Here is a 9,486-nt window from a genome sequence, read left to right as displayed (position 1 = left end):
AGCCATCAGGATTATTTTCCAATATGCAACTTAAAAATTAAACAATATATACTAGCATTTTCTCTCCTTGTACAACAGAGACAAAGTAAACCAAGATTAGCAAAAGGTTAGGGAAAAGAGAGACAGGTTTGCTTGTTCATTTAGAACAAGTAGTATTATTACAAGAAAAGAATGACCACTGGAATTCTCTAGTAAGTGCATTTTCCCCACAAGGACATTCCAGGTGGGAAGCTAAATTATAATCAGAAGACCACTAGGTCAGCATGGAATAAGAAGAGGGGGAAATAATTACATGATTCAAATATTTAACAGTATCACGCTGATAGTCACAGGTGTATCTAGCTCTACAACAGGGCAAGAGCTGCCAATGTGACCCAGCAAGTAGAGTAATTGTTAAAGACACCATCTCCCCTCAATGAATAAATGAATGAATGAATGTGGAACAACAGTCTTGAGATCATTTCTACTTTACCATTACATTAGAGTTATTTGTTGAAATACTGACCCCTTTGCAAGATCTGAGTTGCAAGATGTCATGGGCCACATGTGCTCATCACTATTGTCTTTACCATCAAGCACAGTGCCTGGCACTTAGTAGACAGAAGGCAATAAATGTTTATTAAAATTAAAGTCTTCCAGACATTTATAAATATAAATAAAATACCTTCCAAAGTTGGCTTTAAATGTGAGTTAGCCAGAATGTCCTATTGTGTGTTTTTTCTTGCTTTTCAAAGTTTATTAAGTCAAATAAATAGAATGCCTTGATTTCAAATGTTTACATTTGGTTCATATATTTGAAAACTGTGAAATAGTACACCACAGTTTTCATTTTGTCCATCTTATTTCTATAAGCTTCAACTACTTATTTCTCCTACCCAGTGACTAAACCCCAATTCCACCCTCACCCCTTTATCTTTGATGTTTCTCATTCTCCATAGGTGGAGGATGTGCCAGCAAAGAGAGGAAAGAACAGGTTCTGTGTGCCTATATGGGCTAACCCAGGGCACTCATGGGGTTAAAAGTGCTGCAGTAATATTAAGCACATGTTTCATCTCAGCAGGGTGCCAGCCTGAGATGTCCTCAAAGCCTAATTTGATAGATATTATGCCATACACTGCTGCAAGTAGTAATGAAGAAAGTAAAAATTTTATGGATGAGCAAAATAGGAGCTCTTATGGATGGAGTGTTTTTAAATCAGGTGTATAATTTACCCAGTATCAGACCACATGTAGGGTGCATTACTCAATTGAACTTACAAGCAGATAGGAAAGCAGTTTCTTTTAATAAGCACTTCTTCAACTTATTGGCTCTACAATTACTTGCACCAAATTACCAGCAGCTGCTGCCTGTTTGGTATTTTATCCTAGACAAGGAGTTACATTAGTTTCTAATCAACAAGCCATTCAAGGACTCTTTATAATTTTTAGCTTAATTCCACTTTTATTTGGAATTTATTAATTGAAATATCCAATATTTTCATGACAGTATTTTGCTTAGCTTCTCTTAACAGGAAACCTATTCAACTGCTGAGGTGATGGGAAAAGCGAAGGAAGATACCCACCAAACTTATTTCTGATATTTGCAACATTATACAAACTCTACTAGATTCATGTTGTCTTATAGTCTGAATTTTGACATTTCAATTGCTTTTGTAAAAATAATGATACCGTATTTAAACATTTTTTACATTTGCAGTCAATAAATTGTTTTGTCTCTAAATAGCATATCCTCATGCACAGGAGTTAGCTGCAAGTTTAAATATTAACCAATTCAGTTTAATACAGGCCTTCTCAAGTTTGGCACTATTGACATTTTGGGCTGGCTAACTCTTTTTGGGGGGAATGTCCTGAATATTGCAGGATGTTCAGGCAAGATCCCTGGCCTCTACCCACTAGATGCCAGCGGCACCTCCCCACCTCCAACCCCCTGTTGTAACAACCAAGAATGCCTGCACATGTTGTCACATCACCCCAGATGATTTTAACAGATTTGAAGGAATTAAAGGGTAAAGGGTTTCAGAAACAGTTGTAAGAGGAAAGTACGTTTTCAATTCATATGGTAAGACTTTTCAAAGTATTCATATAAAGATTGTTTGTGCTAGCCCATATTTGCTTGCTTTATGAGGAACTATAAAATGAATTTATGAAAGAGTTTAACTACACAAAATGCAATTATTTAAATATTACTCTATTTTCAAGCTGCTTTCAGATCCAAAGGCAAAAGGAAAACGAAAACAACAACAGCTGTTAATAGCTAAATAAAGTAAATATTTGAATAGCTCTAACTGCAGAAAGACAGACCTGTGGTCTAATTTTAGACTAGTGTGGTTTTATTGTTATGCCAGTAGAGCCAAGAAATCTAATTTGAGACAAAATTCATTTTTTGAAATTATATTATACATTATTGCCAACTTTAAATTACAAATCAGAAAAATATGAACATAAAATGCTAATGACCAATGATAAATCATAAAAATGACAAATACAGTTCAAGATTTTTCTCACAGGGCTTTCAAATCCACAGTTGTCTTTTTAAAGACCAGAATCAAAATAGGTAATGTCAAGAACAACTAGAGTACCGTATACACACTGAAAAACAGCAAAAGTGAAGGAAAGTTAAATTGCCATCCCAAAGTCTCCTTCACTAAGAACTTACCATCTACTGTCTTCCATCTAGTCATATGTCAAAAGATCCAAATAGGGCTTCCCTGGTGGCGCAGTGGTTGGGAGTCCGCCTGCCGATGCAGGGGGACACAGATTTGTGCCTCGGTCCGGGAGGATCCCCCATGCCGCGGAGCAGCTGGGCCCGTGAGCCATGGCCGCTGAGCCTGCGCGTCCGGAGCCTGTGCTCCGCAAAGGGAGAGGCCACAACAGTGAGAGGCCTGCGTACCGAAAAAAAAAAAAAAAAAATCCAAATAACATCCATTGGAAGATGGTTCCTTCTTAGCGTAATATAGAACCTTATGGCGCAAAACCTGAAAGGTCATTTATACCTACCAGGGCCCTTCCCCAGGTTTACCCTAATTAGATACCCTCCATAACAAGCTTCTCAACCTTGAATGTATATATGGATCACCTGGACATCTTGTCAAACTGTGGATCCTTATTGAGTAGGTCTGGGGCCTTAGGTTGACTTTCTAACAAGCTGCCAGATGCCAATCCATGGACCACACTTTGAAGAGCAAGGATTTGTTTACAACAGCCCCACCAGCTGATCATCAAGCCTGATCTTGAACATTCTTAGGAGGCCAATAACAGAGAAAATCCTAACTCCAAAAAAGAATACAACGTTTGTGTACCTAGTGAAATCTTAATTTTCAGGTTCTTTCTGGAAACAGTGCCTCAACCATGGGAAACTTTAGCAGTCAGTTTAAAAAAATTTTACACAATTAAGCAAAATTACTGAAAAATAATTGCTAAATCTCAACCTACTGAAGTCAATAAAAATGGATTCCTTCTTACTAATAGTCTACAAAATTCAAAAATAATTGGATTTTCATACAAACCATGGCTTCTGTGATAGTCTAAGGACATATTCCCTTCTTACCACTGTGTCTACATGACTCCACTTAAATACTGAAAAAGAGAGAACCACCGTGTCTCTAGCACAGACTCTGCAGCTATAGCCCTGCCCCTTAAAAAAACTATAAGATTTTTCACACAGCTCTGGGATATTTTGACCATGCCGACAGAAACATGTTGTAAGTCTGTTATTTTAAAAGGAAATAAGGAGAATGACAATTAAGTTAGTGGATTCACTGCTTTTCCCTGAGACAAGAAACATATCCTCCCATTACCTGAAAAATTCAAAGAACTTTCAGTTCCCAGAAGATTCAGATGCATGACCTTAAAGCCATACTTATAAAAGCACCATTAATTCATGATTATAGTTTGCAGATAATCCAAATCCTCCATTTTACATCAGTGGTTTTGCTTCAGCCTATTTTATGGCTATCCTAGTCCTCTACCCCGCAAAGAAAAATGAAACTCAATATTTTTAAACAATGAGTTATTTTTTTCTTGTTCCTTTTTTAATTGAAGTAGAGTTGATTTACAATGTTGTGTCAATCTCTACTGCACAGCCAAGTGACCCAGTTATCCATTATGGTTTATTCCAGGAGATTGGATATAAAGCCAAGAACTAATATGTGATGCTGATGTCATTGAATGATTTTGTGGTCACCTTAAATATTCAGAATATTAACAACAGGCAGTGCTTGGGCTTCAAGCAATCAAAGAGAATCCTCAACCAATCAGAATGGACACCATGCATAAGCCATCAGCACGGCCACACAGGTGCACGCTAGCCAGACTGGCCTGCCTTTGAACAACAGGAAGACAGAAATCCCCATGGACGGTGTAGTGCCATAGGGCAGTTTTATCATGGGTAGACTTAGACCAGGAAAGACTTGTACTCAGAATAGGGATAAATGTGTAGTTTCCTCCAGAGTGAAGTTCCTTGGGAATCAACATTGATGTCAATCACATTTAACACATTTATAAATGTTCAAGAAGACCAAATTTATTCAATGTGAAAACTCCAAATTTGTAGCTAAGAAAAAAGGTAAAATATAGGTATGAAAATCATACCAATTTGTACAAGTGGATAGAAAAGTAATAAATAGTCTTCAACTTAGTAAGTATAAGGTAACATATTTTATGATACATGACATAGGTATAAAATGAACAGCCCTGAACTATCAGCTTCAGGCAGAGAAAGTACATGCCTAGGAGTCACTGTTAGTTCCCCAAGGATACTGACTGAATCGTCTATTGAGGTTGAAAAGTGAAGAAAACATAAATGTATAAAGAAGAATATTAGACACTTACATGTGGAATGTAAGAAACAAAGCAAGCAAACAAAACAAAAGCAGACTTATAGATATGGAGAACAATTGGTCAATGCCAGAGGTTGGGGAGTGGGGTGGGGGCAAAACAGGTAAAGGGGATTAAAAGGTGCAAACCTCCAGTTATATAATAAGTTGGGAGGAAAAAAGGAGAAGAAGCGGGGGGGGGGGAGGCGAGGGGGAGGAAAAGAAGGGGAAGAAAAAGAAGAAGAAGGAAGGGGGAAGAGGAGGAGGGGAGAGGGGAAGAGGAAGAAGAAGAAGAGTAGAAATCCAACTGAAATTAGCATCCTATAAAACCTCAGTGCTTACACTTTTGAATGCCATGAGAGATTATGGTTGTCGCATATCAAAAATGTTAACAATGAAGCTAGAGAAGGCATAAGCAATAGAGGAAATAGCAACTAACATGTTAGGGTGTTGCTATTTGAGGCATATTCAAACACTGGCTTCTTCATCCTGGAAAGGCAACTGCTTAATAGGGAACTTGATTAAAATTTATACAATTAAAAATGATTTGGGTAACGTGGTCACAGGCTTGTTCCCCAGTAGAATGGTGGAACATCCTTTGAAACTTTAGTAAAATAAGTTTAGGACACTAAAAGGAAGAAGTGGTTAGCAAATTTACGGAACTCAATTTCACCAGTATCATCTCCCCCAACTTCCCTCCCACAAGAGATAACACAGGAAGGAAATAAAGACTTCAGGTAGGAGTTCATTCCTCTATTCAGTACCAAGCACCAGGCTAAAAGCTGAGACAATGATGATGAGTAAAACATACATGGTTCCTGCTCTGTTAAGTTGAGAGTCAGCTGGATTAGCTGACTGAATGGAGTGACAGATAAATAGCCTAAAAATCACACCAATAATGTAAAATTATAACTGAAATTAAAACTCTGAAGAAGAGGCACATGGTCTTATCACAGTGTCTAGCAGTGGGGTTTGACCTAACTAGAAGAAGGTGACTGTTTGGAAGTGTGCTGATATCTTAGAGATGGGTATGATTCAAACTAACTGGTTAAAAAGCAATAAATGGCTACTAAATAAAGCCAGACTATTCTTTAATGTTCAGGGTACACTAAAGCATCCCATTTAACCAATACTCATGCCCACTTCAGTGGAAGGTACGTGAAGAACAGACTACTGGAATTTCCAATGACAACAAACACTGGGAGAATGACACAGAAGTTTGATGCCAAAGAAAAATTCTTCAGCTATAAATAATATAGAATTAATTGGCATCTCTTAAATGGAGCTACCTAGTGAAAATATCATTTTGAATAATGCGCACTGCCTCCCAGGATATGGCTAGCCCATTTGAAAGGTGAGAAATGTATACCAAGAGTGGTTATATAAGTTGCCCCACATTATAAAGCACAGAATCAGCTGACTTCTTCCAAAATTCACTGAAAAGGGAAATTAATAAAAAATTTTTATGGCCATCGTTGCACTCTCTAGTTTGATTTATATCATAATTAGTTCTGAAATACCTACTTGCTATCAGAGTATGAACTTGTGGTAGATCATGTTTTTCATTTGTGCATCCGTAGCAGAAAGCACCGGGCCATGCTCATAGCAGGCAATCAATAAATGTTTGTTGACTTGAAAGACAACAGTTAAGGCTTTAATTTATAACACCAGTCACTGACTAACAATCATCATCTACTTCATTTGTGCTGGTGAACACTGACATTTAAGGATGTTCTGTTGATACATATACCAGGAACCTCCCAAACAGGAACACAGCCCTGCTCTCAAGCTTGACAGAGCTGTGTTTACCATTTGACACTCTCAATCCCAGAAAATCCTCCTTCTTGCCAAACATAGTCATTATGTCCAAATGCACATTTTGGGCCACTAAAATGTTGACTTTGAAGTTGAACAAAAGCCATTTTAGTTCCTTTATTTCTATTTTCTCTTTAAAGACACCATTCTGCAGTTAGCAAAATTCTACTCAGATTGGTAACTGCTATCCTGATCTCCAGTCTTGTACATCCCTATCCTATACTACTCTATGAGAGGGTGGGAAACTGCTGTGAGAATTTCTTCCTGAAAGCTAGGGCTTTCGATATTTACACTGTATTACATAAAATATATTTTTATGTTTGTGAGATCTAGTGTATATACACAGTAGAAATTCTCTTAAATAATCTTCCCTTATTCATTTTACCAGCATAACTAATGCTTTTCAGTCCCATATATTGTAGTTGATACCCAAGACATACTTAACGGTCACAGCTAGTAAATCACTCCCTAGAAAATCCAAACCCAACTGCATCTTCAGTTGCACTGTAGGCTTACCAAGCATTGGTTAAATTTGTTTCCAAACCTCTTCATTTCAGTTGTACTTGCTATTGCGAGTCTGTAATTTTAATTAGTATTAATGTATATCTGATGAAATATGAGTGAGAAAACAAAAAGATATGGTCTAAAAAATACAATGAATGCTTTGTAATAAGAGTAAGTAACTGAAAAGTAATTTTTGTTGAATTGGTTGTGGGGGACATAACTGTGAAAGACTGGAGAAAGTTATAAAAGTCTGGAAGTTTTTTTGCCTTGAGATTTCTTCAGATGTGAACTTAAGTTTTAGCTTCAGTTTACACAGATCAAAACTAGAAATATTATGCAATATATTATGGATGTGGTTTATGTAAAAGAAACAAGAGAGAACTTTAATCAATGGATCCATATTCAAAGAAAATACCATGAACCTACAGTAAAAAACTGGTGAATGAATACCTTGTACATGTTCTCAGCTAAAATAAAAGATTTCAGTTATGTAAGTACCATTTTTAATGAATCTGTTCTTTCACAGACTTTTTCAATGAATCCACTACCTATAGATCCCATTCACAAGAAATCAAAGCTACTGTATTTTGGTTCTGAATATGTTTATTTTACCTTCTTCCATGAAAAATTCAAACCAATAAAAAGTCCATTTTTTTCTTTTATTTTTCAGAAATTTCTCTTCACAGCATCACTCCATTCATTTGGGTCAGAGTTTTGCAAACTGCCACCCACCTTGTTGCTCAGACCAAAACCGATCAGTTGTCCTTAATCCACTGCTTTTCCTCATCACTTATATCTAATCCATCAACAAATATTGTTAATTCTGCTTCTAAAATATATTATAAATCATTTCACATCTCTTCACTGGATTATAAAAGGCAAGGGAGAGAAAGGTTCAAAATGAAGAGGTAGATGGGATTGGTCATGAATGGCCTTGTAGGTCATGGTAAGTAGTTTGAATTTTGTTCTAAATATGATGAGAAACTATTAGATTATCCTAACTGTCACATGACAAAATAATTATGAGAGGGTCCAGAAATGGGAACATGGAAAAAATAGTGGGCTACACGAAATTAATCCACAATGGTGGCTTGCACTGGGTAGTAAATTTAGTAAAAATTAATTACACTTGGCATATATTCTAAAGATTGAGTCAACAGAACCTACTGAACGTGGGGAGTATAAATGAAAGAGAAATGGAAATGCATACAGCCTAGGTGTTTTAACCCTACATCTGGTTGAAAAGAGCAGCCATTTAATGAGAATGAAGAGAGGGTAGAAGAACAAGTTTGGTGGTATAGGTGGAGAAGCAAGGGTAAGGATATGTAGAATCAAGAACTCCGTTGCCAAATTGAGTTATTAAATCAGCAATTCGTTATTTTTTGGGAGGAGCTTCAAGATGGCGGAAGAGTAACATGCAGAGATCACCTTCCTCCCCACAAATACATCAGAAATCCATCTACATGTGGAACAACTCCTACAGAACACCTGCTGAACGCTGGCATAAGACCTCAGACCTCCCAAAAGGCAAGAAACTCCCCACGTACCTGGGTAGGGCAAAAGAAAAAAGAATAAACAGAGACAATAGAATAGGGACGGGACCTGCACCAGTGGGAGGGAGCCGTGAAGGAGGAAAGGTTCCCACACACTAGAAGCCCCTTCACAGGCGGAGGCTGCGGGTAGCAGAGGGGGAAGCTTCAGAGCCGCGGAGGAGAGCTCAGTAACAGGGTGCGGAAGGCAAAGCGGAGAGATTCCCGCAGAGGATCGGTGCCGACCGGCACTCACCAGCCCGAGAGGCCTGTCTGCTCACCCGCCGGGGCGGGCGGGGGCTGGGAGCTGAGGATCGGGCTTCGGTCGGAAGCCGGGAGAGGACTGGGGTTGGCTGCGTGAACACAGCCTGAAGGGCTTAGTGCACCACGGCTAGCCGGGAGGGAGTCCGGGAAAAAGTCTGGAGCTGCCGAAGAGGCAAGAGAATTCTTCGTGCCTCTTTCTTTCCTGGTGCGCGAGGAGAGGGGATTAAGAGTGCCGCTTAAAGGAGCTCCAGAGACGGGCGCGAGCCGCGGCTTTCAGCGCGGACCCCAGAGACGGGCACGAGACGCTAAGGCCGCTGCTGCTGGCACCAAGAAGCCTGTGTGCGAGCACAGGTCACTGTCCACACCTCCCCTCCCGGGAGCCTGTGCAGCCCGCCACTGCCAGGGTCCCGTGATCCAGGGACAACTTCCCCAGGACAACACACGGCGCGCCTCAGGCTGGTGCAATGTCATGACGGCCTCTGCCGCCGCAGGCTCGCCCCGCATCCGTACCCCTCCCTCCCCCCGGCCTGAGTGAGCCAGAGCCCCCGAATCAGCTGCTCC

The sequence above is a fragment of the Physeter macrocephalus genome, chromosome 1 (assembly GCF_002837175.3).
Source record: "Physeter macrocephalus isolate SW-GA chromosome 1, ASM283717v5, whole genome shotgun sequence".
NCBI lineage: Eukaryota > Metazoa > Chordata > Mammalia > Artiodactyla > Physeteridae > Physeter > Physeter macrocephalus.
Note: the sequence above shows the minus strand (reverse complement) of the source record.